Raw genomic sequence first — 14,461 nt, 5'->3', positions numbered from 1 at the left:
TTCAAGGGAACAATAATGATAGGAAACTAACTTAACACAAATAGAACTAATAAAAAGCACTACAAGAAATTATTAGAAAAATGATGTCATTGCATTAGGAAAATGTATAAAAAATGGCAAGGGATGAGTTGTGTTACTCCAAAACCCTTACGACAAAATGTGGCTTAGGTTGGGGCCTGGAAGCTCAGTGATGCAGCCACATGCCTGTGATCCAGTTAGAAAACAGGAGAAAGAAGACTCTGGGTGTACGCAGTCAGGAGGTGGGACATGTGGTGTACCTCCTTCACGAATTGGCCAAATACTGATGCTAGAGGCAACATAATGCCTCAGTCCAATTGACTTGGATCCCTCCCACTCTTTTCTGGAAGACTTGCACCCAATACTGGCATCCCAAAGGAAGCAATGAAAGGCTGGCAGGTTCTTGTGTAATTTCATCAGGTTTGAAAAATGCTTAATCTCTGTTTTTGCCAAGTTTCTGAATTATAGGGTGTCACGTTCCATTTAAAGATCTCCCTTTCTCCCATGGTATATAGTCAGGCCTAGGAAAGCTACATGGTGACACTTGCTGATAATTGTAACACTTATATTCCCAAGTTTGGTTATTAGGGAGGCAATAAGTTGTTGCTGGTTCATTTCTTTTATTTCATAGTCCTTTTGAATCTAGATGGATACTTTTACTCAGCATCTAATGTAGACATAATGTGGACACATACTTTCAATCCAGATCCATCTAGTTTGAGGCCACTTTGTAGATGCAGACAAACACTCATGGAAAGGTAGTCACTCTGCAGCCAAAGGGCATTTGCACAAACACGGAGATATCCAGGTGATCCAATGATCGAATATGTGTTGCAATCTTTAAAATTAAAATGAACTCTGTATTTCTTTTCATAACTAATTATTCTTCATTTTCACTGCTTACACCTAGATTTGTATCTTTCCTTTGCCAATCTGTTAATCTTTTCACCAACATTTTACTATCTATCCATCATCTATCCATTTTGCTAATATATCTGCTAACCGTAGACTTTTATGAAAAATTCTCTAATCAGTCAAATATTGCACTTGCATAATTTTGGTAGAAGGGATTCAGAAGTAGTGATTAAAATAAATAAATGTTCTGAATATTCTATGAATTTTAAAAAGTTCGGTTAATCATAGAACTTTTTAATATACAATAATTTACTCATAGAAATCAAGTTTTTGGAAGTATATTTCTCATGTGATCTATCGGCTATTTTGGGTAAAAGGTATCTACAACTCTCTATATCTCTATCTATCTCTCTATATACATATGTAGATGTACATATGTCCATATCTTATATTATTTCCCTTTAAAAATATTAATGAGTGAGGTATTTTTCTGCATCATAGTCAGGTTGAAATCACTATTTAAATTAATTATGACAGCCATATCAATTAGACATAAGAGATTTCTAAAGCTAATTAGAGTCTGAGAGTTTTTAATTTGACGTCTGTCTCTGTGTAATATGTGCTTTATGCATTAAATTAATGAAATTAAGTCTGCATCATTATAAATTTCCACTTTCATAGTTCCATAAGTTTCACAATTACATGCCATATTTGAATGATAATTGAATGAAACTAAATAATTATGTTCACATCAGCATTGCTAAAGTATTAGCATACATCCTTTACTTTTTACTCCCCTGTCCTTCTAAACAGGACCTAACAGAACACAACTTTTTCTCAATAAAGGCTTGCTGTCATTTCCAAAATAAGAACAACAAGGGAGGTAAGGTGTATCAGAAACATACTAATGCATTGCAAAACAGGGCGAGAACTCCAAACCAAAGTAATTATCAACTCTGATTAATACATAGTGTGAGGTTTTACACACTCTTCAGTTAAAAAAAAAAAGTTCATGAGATGATTATCTGCTGTTAAACTCAATACATATATGAAATAAGTCATATTTTTAAAATAAAAAACTCAGTTACTGGTCTTTGCTGTACAGACACCCCCCACACACACACACACAAGGTTGTATCACTATATAATGTTTTGAAATAAATCTTTAACATATTCTGTGAAAATACATATTTAAAATGAAGAAAAGAATTAATTTGCATGCAAATGGGACTAAAGCATGATATACGAGAGGACTGCAACCCTGCCTTTAAGATTTGCTTTTGACATTTGTGTTTTAACAGGCAATTAAAATTTAATTTGTCCTATGATGAAAAGCAAATCCTTTTATCCTATTTCAGCAGTCTGAAAAGGTACAGACTCTATTACAAGATGAGACTGTGGCTGAAGGTTTCTTGCGCCCTCATGACCCTGTGGTATGAAATTGATGATGTTACAATCAGAGGATTGACATGAAAATAAGTCTGCACATAAACACTGATGAGAGGAAAGACATTGTCCGAGAGAGAGGGATCATCGGTCATGCTCTGCGTGAAGCATTGCAGACGAAAGCTTCATTTGTATTTTCTTGCAATGGCTGGAGTGTCATGATAACATACCATTGGTTTGTTGCGATACCTATCTAGAGAGTCTGCCAGAGGAAGATTTGTGTGAAAAACCAGGTGGGATGTTTTCTAGTCTCCCACTCCTGAGGAGAGCAATGAAGTAAGAGAAAGTGAAGAAGAGGCGAAGGATGGAGGTGAAAGGTGTTGAGATGATTCCAAAAGCTGAGTTGATGAGGTGTGTCTAAAACACTTGGCGAGCAGGAAAACTATAAGGTCTGTACAACTCCGCGTTGGTTTCCTTTAGAAAGCTTACAATTTTGTTAAATTTTAAAGCGGTACAAATAAGCAAGGATAAGTTGTTCATCCATATAGATACGTATCCCACTTCATCCATCAGCGTCATGTTTTCTCAAAGGAGATTGGGGATTTGACTCCAGCTTTAGAAACTAAGGCTAAGTACAATCCTGGTTAATAATTCTTAACAGGACAAGGATCATATTCTGAAATGGTTATTTAGAGATACATGGAGACATTTTTTATAACATGATCGTGGCTCTCCACTCTCATTTATATCATGGGGCAGCTCTTTCTCCAAAAAATAATTTTTCCAAGTTCAAAACACCTTGCGAATGTCCCCTTGATCATTCTTTTGGGATAATATAATTCATAGTATAAATCTATATATCATGTATATCTATGTACTTTATAATCATTTGGATCTAGAATGCAACTGTTTTATATATGAACAAAGTATTTTTGTATGAGTTTAATATGCATGGAATGCTGGAGGAAGACTACTATATATATATCAAGGGAATATTTAATTCTTTTTGTTTTGAAGTTCAGCAAGAGCTACTCATGATTTCAGAAAATCAACTTTTTTTTTTATAGCAATGCTGCTTGTCATATTACAATCACCAGTATAACACAACTGTATCAGTCTGGTTTAATGGCTAAAGCATCCATAATATTTATGTGTTTGAAGTAAGCATTCAGCTACTTTATTCTATTTAAGTATAGTCATGCTCAGTAATTTCTATATTTAAAATATTATAAAATATTATCTCCGTCATACTAAACTTAGGGCATTCCATTTCTTTCTTTGCTAAGTAGTGTGTTAGGATATATTATATGTAAATATTATTTTAGGAAGGCAGAGCCGAGGTCATTAGATAGCTAAATAAAAATCTACTTTTAAAAGGGTAATAGATCAGAAAAGGCTGAAAATCTGCACACCAGATGTGTTAGATGTGAGTGTGAGTATCCTAAAATATAAAGACAAAAACAAGACATCTCAAAATTGGATCCTGGCCAGCTTTATGAGACAAAGACTGGTTTCTAACATCCAGTGCACTGGGGCACATGAAGAATAAGGGTTCCAGGGAAGAGTTTGAAAAAAAAAAGTAGAGAATAGGGTCACCTGAAATGAAGATGTGATTTTAACAAATCCCTCAAGAAAAAAATACCCCTCCAAGAAAACGGAGCCTTCTGGGTAGCACTTATTCTTGCCTACGAGCTGTTGAGAAACACAATATGCAATAAAATCCTTGTTATTCAATTCTATTTGAAGAGTTTTAAAATTTTAATAAAAATGTCCATTCTTCTAAATACTGGTATCACTCAATTTATGGAGTAACTGAGTCTTACTAATATTGGGTACATAAGAGAAATATGTAAAATATGCTGCCTTTTGATTGGCACATGAATATGATTCTGATATAAGAAAGTGAAATATTTGCCCCCAAACTGAATTGACAATTTATCATGAATTGGTTTTTGATATTAGCTATCCCGTGTTATAGCGAGCAATATAGGGTGAGGCATTTTAATAGTTACCACTGAGATTGAATTGTTACTTGCTTGGACATTTATTTATTTATTTATTTATTTATTTATTTATTTATGAGATAGAGTGAGCGACTGAGGACAAGTGGGATGGACAGAGGGAGAGAGAATCTCAAGCCGACTTTGCATTGAGTGGGGAGCCTGAGCTGCAGTTGGGTTTCACGACCCTGGATCATGACCTGAGATGAAGGCAGATGCTTAACGACTGAGTCACCGGGTGCCCCGGAGCAGCATATTTCCAAAGTTAGGAAAAGGTGGTTCCAGAATCGGGAACCATTTGTGAGAGCCTCCTTTAACTCTCTGCTCTGCCCTGGAATTGGGCTATGTTGGCCCAGTAGCCCAGTCTGGAACAGTGATGCGCATCAGGTCAGTTCTGCCGTGTCCCTGGCTTCCTTCGTATCACAGGGGAGATTATAAACAGATTCTAAGTGTAAAGCTTATACTGTAGTTTAGCAACATTCATCAGAGAAAATTTTGCTGCTAGGAGTGGGAAAAGTGGTAAGCAAGAAAGAGGTTTTAATTTGATTATAGGGAATAAAATAGACCTTCTCTATATGCCTGTCTGTGATACTTAAAGTGAACTCAATTTGTGGAAGGCTTCTTTCTGGCTTTTGTTTTGAGAGCAACGATTTTGTTGCTATTTTTGATATTGTCATTTTTCTGATCCTTTGCATCCACAATGAGTACAAATGTGGTCTGAGCCATTCTTTCTTAAACTTGTAATGGCTGTGTGATGTGCAGGGTTTGTTTTCAGTGGGAGCTGCAGCCTGCGTATACACTTGCCTTGTGTGCAGTTAACATCCAGGGGCACTCAAGGTTAATTAGAAATGGTAATAAGTTTAATCATGATGAACTCATTTGGTGCTGATGCGGATGTCACCTGTAATTCCATAAAAATTCCATTGTAATTTAGCATTAATTAATGTCCACTTATCAACGAGTGTTACAGCAAATTAGTACAGAAGTGACAAGTTATGTGCTCAAGAAATGCTTAACGAGGGAAAAACAGCATTTACTAGGTCATCTTAAAATATAACAGATTGAGACATCTTTATTATTTAAAATATGAGATTAAAATCAGGTAAAGTGGTAATAATTAGGCAAGACTTTTGATAAGAATTTGTCTGAGAACTAATGGGGGTATAGCAAACATTAGGAATATAGATTTGCTTGGATTACCATTTTTTAACATAAATGACAGAGAAGAGACGGAGCTGTTCTTATCATTAGCCTATAATAAGAGAAGCTGCTGAATTTTCAATAATCATCATCATGAAGCAATGGTCTTATTCATGTTAAAATAAAAGTATTTTTCTCCTTATGTAAAAATGCTATTAGCCATATTTGAAGGCATTATACTCAGATATCATTTTTCCATTTCTGTAAATGACAACCATTAAATGCAATCGCAGCTACATGACAAGACTATTTTTATTACATCAAAAGGAAGAAAGGGATTAAAATGAATTTATTCAAAGGTGTGATTTGTCATTTTTTTCCCCTTATCAAGGCACATACAGGACAGCTTTAAATCTAAACACTGAGATCTGACCTCATATTTGAATAAGTTAATGTGATCCGGTGTTCTCTGGGAAGTACTGAAACCTCTCTTTTGTATCCAGAAATCCCAGGAGAAATTTTGGCTTTTAGGAGGTCAGCTTCAACGTTCCACTTCTTTTCATCATTTTCTCTTTTATCATTTGGCAATTCTTGACAGCTTAGAGGGTATTCCAGGTGTCTGTGGCTGGCAGTACAGTATGGAGAGGAACTTAAAGAGTTTCTTTCCTATTGCCTAGATCTTTGAAAGGCATATTAAAAATCTTTGGAAAGATCTCTTCTCAGAGAGAGAGAGAGAGAGAGAGAGAGAGAGAGAGACTAATCGGTATAAATGCAAAATTGAAATTCATACTTTAGAGAAAAATGTAAAGCCATCAACTTTTTACTGAAGTGTTTCTTGGATTCCAATTATGAATTTGGTTCCATTAATTTATATACATCTTCTTAAGCACTGTAAATCATTTTTCAACTCAGAACAAAGGCATGCTTATTAAAGACTTAGTATCCTTCTTCTAGATTTGTTCATCAAGTCATTTTTAGTCTTATGGATTTATCTTTGGCTTTGGAGATGTGTTCCCCCCCCCCAAACATTCAGGACTGGTGGCATGTATGCTCAGAGAAAAGAGATATTGATAACATAATAAAATTGACAGTAAATATTGACTTGGGAATATATCTTTGTTTCTGCAGCTACTTAAACATGGCAGGGAAGACCAGCACCATCATTCTGCATTCAGGAGGGAGACAGAGTGGATGTTTCGACAGGAGCATCAGGTGTAAGTGAACTGGGAGTTGCCCGAAGTAAGAGGGTGCATCATTCTTGTCCACTTCTGGCCTCTCTATTCCAAACATGGTGCCTAGCCCTGATGCTACACTCCGTAAACGTGCGCTGGTGTTTGAAATGGAAAATGGAAGTGAGTTCAGCGTCCTGTGCAGAAACACAGCATTTCAGCTCTGAATTGTCCTTAACTGTAATATATTCCATAAATTTCTCCATGAAAATATCAGCTGTCTCTTTTGTGCATATGTCTAGCGATTAGCATTGTTTTCCGTATTTTTGAATGCTTAGCTGAATAAATTAACTGATCTTTCTAACAACATGGTGGACTATTTTTTAATTAGGTATTATTTATAGTAAATTGCACAAACCTTAAGTGCACAGCTTCATAAATATTTATGTATGTTTGTACTCATGTAACCACCACGCAGAACAAGATTTAAATTACTTCCATCATTCTAAGAAGCTTCTTCTTATCTCCAGTCAACTAGCCCCCAAAATGTTACCACTGTCACCACAGAATCATTGTAAACATAGAAGTTCATGTAAAAGAGATTATATGTGCAGCTTCTAGCCTCGATGGTGAGTTCATATAAAAGAGATTATGTGTGTAGCTTCTTGCCTCAATGGTGTGTTTGAGAGGGTCATTTCTGACGTCCTGTGTAACACTAGTCCATCCTTCTCACAACAGCGTGGCTTCTATTTTATAAATACACTACAGCATTTATTTATCTAATCTATCGCTTTTCCAAAATTTTGGTCATTGTGTATAATATTGTTAAAGTAGTATCTTGCAAGTACACAATGTGATCATAAGTATTACTTTCTAATGGGTGTTTACCTAAGTGTGAAATTATTGGGTCAGATTTTACATACAAATATATATGTATGATTACTACCAATTTCTATTTCAAAAACGAATGCATGAGAGATTTTCCACATACTCGCTAATGGTATGTATAGTCTCTTCAGTTTTATCCATGTATAGAGGGTGAACGACACCTCACTGTAGATTTTATTTCCATGTATGCATACACGCATGAACCAGTCAAATATGATTTCCAAAGAAGTGGGGGTCTTGACTATTTTTGAACACTCTCAATGATTAGAAACTCAATCAACACCAAATGATTTTTTTTACTTAAAAAACAAAAACAAAAAACTACATCACATTGCAATAAAATCTTCAAAATATGCTTCACCCAATACCACTGGTTATATTTCTTTTTGGAGTATTACTAGATTGCTTCTAATTGAAACTATGCATAATAGTCTCTCAAATTAAATTTAAGATCTCCAGGACACCTGGTTGGTGCAGTGAGCTCAGGTTGAGTGTCTGCCTTTGGCTCAGGTCATGATTCCAGGGTTCTGGGATCGAGTCCCACATCGGGCTCCCTGCGTGGACCTGCTTCTCCCTCTGCCTGTGTCTCTGCCTCTCTCTCTCTCTCTCTCTCTCTGTCTGTCTCTCATGAATAAATAAATAAAATCTTAAAAAAATAAAATAAAATTTCAGATCCCCTGTCTCCTTCTGTTTGTTTTGGATCCTCTTTCTTTCTTTTCTTGTCACTCTGTACTTCTGTTTATTGAGGGGCACGGCATTCTGTATTATGGCAAATTCTCTATTTATCTGGCTGCTCCATCAAATTGTAAGTATTACACAGGTAAAGATCATCTGTTATTCTTTGTTTCATATTCTGTGTCTTACAAAACATTTGGCATAGTAAAAGCTTCAAAAGTTTCTGTGTAATGAATTACTATCATGTCCATGACTCTTCACCTTGAAAGTTCTCTGCCTCTATCTAAAGAAGATAAATGAGAGAGAGACAGATGATGGGGAGATAGGCAGATTTTGAAAGAGAGACTGCAACCTTAATGACTCATATTCTTATTAAGTTACCCCCACATCCCTATACTAAATCTCCCAACCCACTGTGATTGAGAGGATAACCTATGATTTGTCATTCAAATCAGCATACTATTAAGAGTGAAGAGGGTATTTAAAATGGGATGTGTGGGCAGCCCAGGTGGCTCAGCGGTTTAGCCCCACCTTCAGCCCGGGGTGTGATCCTGGGGCCACGGGTCAAGTCCCACATAGGGCTCCTGGCATGGAGCCTGCTTCTCCCTCTGCCTGTGTCTCTGCCCCTCTGTGTGTGTGTGTGTGTCTGTCATGAATAAATAAATAAAATTTTTTAAAAAATAAAATAAAACATAAAATAAAATGGGATATTGGAATAAAAGTTATAATATAGTTCATAAAGGGTACAGGTCTTAGGTAGTCTGTGTTTAAGCTAATTTGGGTGGGTATCTATTTCTGTGTCTCAAAAACATTGATAAGCTATATTTGATATCATATGATTCTCTAGATTCTTAGAACCATAATATCTCAGAGGTGGAAAGACATTTAAAAGCAGTTTTGTTATGTGATTCCCAAGAGGACACCGAGATGAAAATCACATAATTCTAGATCATATAATTTATAAGGATTAGATGAATATCCCCATTCTGATAATCCCACTAGATTGAACTGCATATGTCACCTGAAGTTTTATGACATTCAAATGCACAGGTGATCCTACCTGAAGAATTCTGCTAAGAATATTCAGTGGGGTAATCTTGTAACACTGGAAAATATTTAAAAGAAATGGGATGCACTTTATGAGCTTTCTTTTAGACCTAACAAATGAAAAGTAGGAATATGTCAAGCTCCAAATGGGGAACAATCTAAGATAGAAGCTGCCATGCTCCACAGTGAGTACTAGGAACCTCCCTGTCATCATGAGCTCACCAGGTACCCTGACAGTTTACAGTTCATCCAGGAGCCCTGCATATTTGTTGATCCTCCCTTATGACCACTCAGACTCCCAGATCTGTTCTATAACACTTCAAAAGCCTTATCGTACATTAATTTTCCGTGTGCGTTTCATCTCTAGACTGAACTCTCAAAGTGGAACTGTTTGGTAATCATCTTCTTTCTGTGCACATAACACTGTGCGTAAAACATTATAAGGGCTGAATAAATCTTTGCTGAATAAGTGGGAAAATAAATGAATGAATTTTCCCACTCTGGGTATTTGTTTCTGTTTATCATCAAAAATTTAAAGAAAAGACCAGATAATTTCTAAATACACCACCAACTTTAACATTCGGTGTGCCAACATTCTCTAAGTAATTTTTAAAATATACTTTCAGAGACTAAAATTACTTACTTTGATAAAAAAAAAAAGACATTGAAAGCCCTCTGTTTCCATTTTACATTTACTGTATTAACATTTAAAACCCTGATAGTTATACACGAGTGTTAGCCTATTTTTAAGGAAGTATTTGTGATTGAATGGAAATGCTGGGAGGCAGAAATTCCAAATAACTCTATGGTGTTACTGCACTTAAAAATTGCCATTAATTTTGAACAATAGGTTGTTTTATGTGCATGACACCTTATTCTCAAATGCTGAGAAATATAAATAGCATTTGTATAATAATATGGAGATTATAGAGCAGTTTTCTTATGCACTATTTCATTGATTTTCAAATAATTTTTAGGAGAAAGAAATGTTCCCTTATAAATTCACATTGTTGTTCTTGAGTCTTATTCTGTGATTCCAACAATAAAACAGTCAAAATGGTGTTAGTATGGATAGAAAATACTGGGGATCCTGAAGTCCCAATCACTTGGCCTTGCTCCTATCCTCCTTCAATGAATTCTAAAATGCTTCCAGTAACCCTAGGGCCCTATGGAACCCAGACTGAATGACATTAACTATGTAACGAGCCTTTAAAGATCTGCTGCATTGACTCTCACACTGAGGCAGATTAAATAAGCTGCTCAAGGTCATAGGATCTATATATAGTGGACACAGGATAATTCCACATATTTAGACACTAATGCTTATATCCATCCTAGTTCACCAAAATTGGATGTGGAAGTCTTTAAAGATCATCTACTCAACCATCCATTTGAGAGTTAATTCATCTCTTCAGTAAATCTGTGAAACCACTTTTTTCCTCCTCTTTCCATATTTACGAGAGACCCGTGCACTTTCATTGAGCAAGTCTTTTCCTCTTTTTATTTCTAGTCTATATATTTTGGCAAAGAATCATTCGCCCATTTCTCCTTTTAATCATGTCTCTCTCTAAGGCAAAAGGCATAGATAGAAGGTGACAACAAAACATTCATTAGTCATATTTTCTGTGTCAGTTTGGGAACTGGTTAAAAGTCTCTACTCAAATGAAGCTCCCTTGATTCTTTGGGGCCGTTTGCGCACAGATGCCGTGGCTTCCTAGGCTTCCAGTTTCTATGCCACATGCAGGCAAGCTACGTCCTGTATTTTTTTGTTCTCTTTCTTGAATAATTTTCCTACCTATAGTTAACTATGAAGTAGGATTGACTTATCAGGGGGAGCTGGTTTTCTTCAGATGGAGAGAGGAATGAGAGGAGGAAGAGCAAAGAAGAGAGTGGAGAGTACCCTTTTTGCTTCATGCACAAGTAACATCCTTCATTACAGATTTTCCACTAATAACTGATACGTATACACTGATACTTAAAAATCTTTGTTACTTATAAATTTCCACATGGCACCTGCCACCTGTCCTCCACCGGTTAGAATTTGAATGAGGAAGGGTAAAAACTGACGTTCCTATTCAAGATACCGTTCCTATGATGCCTTCAGCAATCAAACATTTATTGAGATACGTGTAGCAGTGTTCTAACATACGCGCGTTCTACTAGAAATTGATTTTTGCACTTTTGTTTACTGTTTTTAGCAAGAGAGATCACCAGCAGTATCAAGTCAGAAGCAGGGCCAGAATATGACCTTTAAAAAGGATTTTTGTTCTTTCAAGAGATATGTAAATGGTCTTTTTTATTGTAGCTGGGTATCTATTAAGTTAGTGGGCTTAATCATCTCAGAATATATGTAAAGTTGTTTGAAGGAAATATCTCTGCAAAGGATAAATTGAATAATAGCTTCATTTATGGCAAAAAGAGGAAACACACCCAGGTGTTCGGAAAGAATTATTTGATGGTGACAGCAGGCAGTTTGTGTGTCCATATAGCCATAGTCACACGCTCATTTCACGTCATGCCATCAACTTATAAGCACCAGCACCTGCAATTTCTTCCCCGAGCGCTCTCAGAGCCTGCTCTACCGTGTGCTCGCAGAATGAATCACTACCCAGAAGCAGCCTTGACCAGGGACTGACCAGAGTACATATGCACACGGTTCTTTTGCTTCTTAAATCAGAAAACTCTGATGCAAGGAATCTGTCCTCTTTACCAGAGTGCTGTAGTACGACGAAGCTCCAGTCGTCTAGAGTGGTGGCTTGCTTGAGAGCAGGCCAGGTTTTAGCTTCCTCCATTTTCTCTCTCATTTTCCGACAATCCAGCCAATCTTTCTAGGAGTCATTAGTGAAGATGCTAATTATACACAGGTCCTTTTTCATAGGGTTTCTTTCTGAGGCAATCTAAACTAAAACAGAGGTCAAAATGCCTCCTAGTCATCTTTTAAAGCTTGTCAGTTCTTAATTACTAGGGAAAAACAGCGGGCACTGGTAATTCTGGGATGTTTGGAGGAGGAGCTGTGTCTCTGGGTGCAGAATCGCTCTGTATTCATCTCCTGGTAGTGCAGCAGCTGGTCCGTGATGGCCACATAGATACAGCCCAGACATATCAGGGTACAAAGTCCTCTTGATTGCACGTAGAATGGGGAAATCAAATCAAGTAAGTATGAATGTCCTTCTTTCCAGAACACTGGGAAGAAGGGCTTCGGGGGCTAGAGCAGGAGGGTCAACTCACTGCTCTGAACTGGAACTCAAACTTTTAAGACACTGTTACTCTAATGATTCAACCTAGACTAAATTGGCTTGTGACTGCTTTTAATTAGGCAAGCAGCGAGGGAGTAGGAATCCCCCTCATGGAGAGGCTTCTACCGGGGAAGACACTAATCTAGAATTTGTGGATGCCATGGAATGGAAAGATTTCTTCAAGCTTTTGCTTTTAACACTAGACTTGCCAAAGATAGTAGACAAGCTCATATTCATCACCCCAAGAGACATGGTAGCTTGATCTGAAGACACTTGCACAGAACTCATGTATCTCTGTATGCATGATGAAAACAGGGAAGGACAATGGAAGCTGGGAACTTCTCAGCGTTGTCAGCACTCTGTGGATTGGGACTGGACAATTCTTGGTATAACATAGGACATGATCTGGCTCTCATCAAAGTCCTTCCACACACATTTCTGGCTCCAGATTCCAGTAGAACTAAACCAGTTATTGCTAATAAATGTCTCATGACTCCTTTGGTAATTCCTTTGTTGATAACTTCTTTTACTCACATCAAAACTATGTAGAGAGGTATCTATCATCTATCTATAATCTATCATCTATCTATCATCTATCTATCTATCTATCTATCTATCTATCTATCTATCATCTATCTATCTATCATCTATATATCATCTATCACCTATCGAAAGCTTCCCAACCTATATTCATTTAAAATTTCCCATTTTGTAGTTAATCCCTATCTCAAGTAATTGTCAGCTACTTATAGCAAATATTTATTATTTACTATGTGTCAATCACTGATTTATGGTTGAGAGGTCCAGCAATAAAACTGGAAAGGCCGCTCAGTTTATAGAGCTTACATTCCAGTATAAACATCAACTGATACTATTAAAGCTAGTTTAGACCAAAACAAACAAATAGGAAAAACAAAAACAAATGGAAAAACAAAAAACAAACTGTATGAGATGACCAGTATTCAAGACAAAGAAAATCTCCTCTAAGTCTTATTATTGTCAATCCTTTTGATAAACAAGATGCATATAAATTACTTGGTCTACATTAATATGATTAAGTTAAAATTAACTAAACGTCAAATGCCTCATTGGATATGCATACATGATTTACCTCCTGTCAAGAAACATGATGCCCTCAAGCTCTATAGTTCAGCCAATATGAACCCGTCCATTCCTAGAACAATTTCTCTGTTATGCCTCTCTACCTTGCAATTCCTATTCCTTCTTTTTAAATTCATTGATTTCCCTTCAACTATTGTCTTTCTAGAAAACTACTATTCAACGTTTAAAACCTCAAATAAACATTACTTATTTGATTATGCATCAATTATTTCCCAGACATATGGTTCAGTTCCCTTCTCTCTCCCCTCTGAGTACTTACACATCCCTAATTCTGATCACACTACTCACGGCCTATCAGAGCACAGTATATGCAACACTCACTTGCAGTTATTTGTAAGTTTTTGTTCATTATTGGACTGAGGATTCTTTAGACCAGGACTTCCCAAACTTTAATGTGCTTTTGGAATTACAAGGGAAACTTGTTACAATATAGATTCTTCTTCAATCGGTCTAAGGTGGGGTCTGTGACTCTAAATTTCTAACAAGCTCCCAGGTGATGGAATGTCTGATAATGGTCTCTGTAATCACACTTTAAGCAGGGAAGCTTTAAATGTTACTTGCTCCCGTTTAGATTGTGCCTGCCTGGTGTGGAATTTGGCACTTTCTAGGTACATCGGTGTTTATGTATAAATGGTTTGATCCACAGGTTGTTATCCTTTCATTTAACTCCAATACCAAAATGCCAAACTCTTGTGTCTTTATTTTCCTTCAAGGCTTCCTTGAATATTGTATATACATAGGGTTTTCTATAGTTAGAAATATATAAAATATGATGCTGAGGTTGTAGCTCAGCTTTGTAAGGTGACTGGTCAGAGTTGTAAATTAAAAGGTAAAATGTTTCTGACATATTTAACTTTTGAAGCACAGTAATATATTAAAGAAACACCCTTATATATCCAATGCCATAATTAAATTTTAACTCATA

This window comes from Vulpes vulpes, chromosome 12 (genome assembly GCF_048418805.1).
Source record: "Vulpes vulpes isolate BD-2025 chromosome 12, VulVul3, whole genome shotgun sequence".
Classification (NCBI taxonomy): domain Eukaryota; kingdom Metazoa; phylum Chordata; class Mammalia; order Carnivora; family Canidae; genus Vulpes; species Vulpes vulpes.
Note: the sequence above shows the minus strand (reverse complement) of the source record.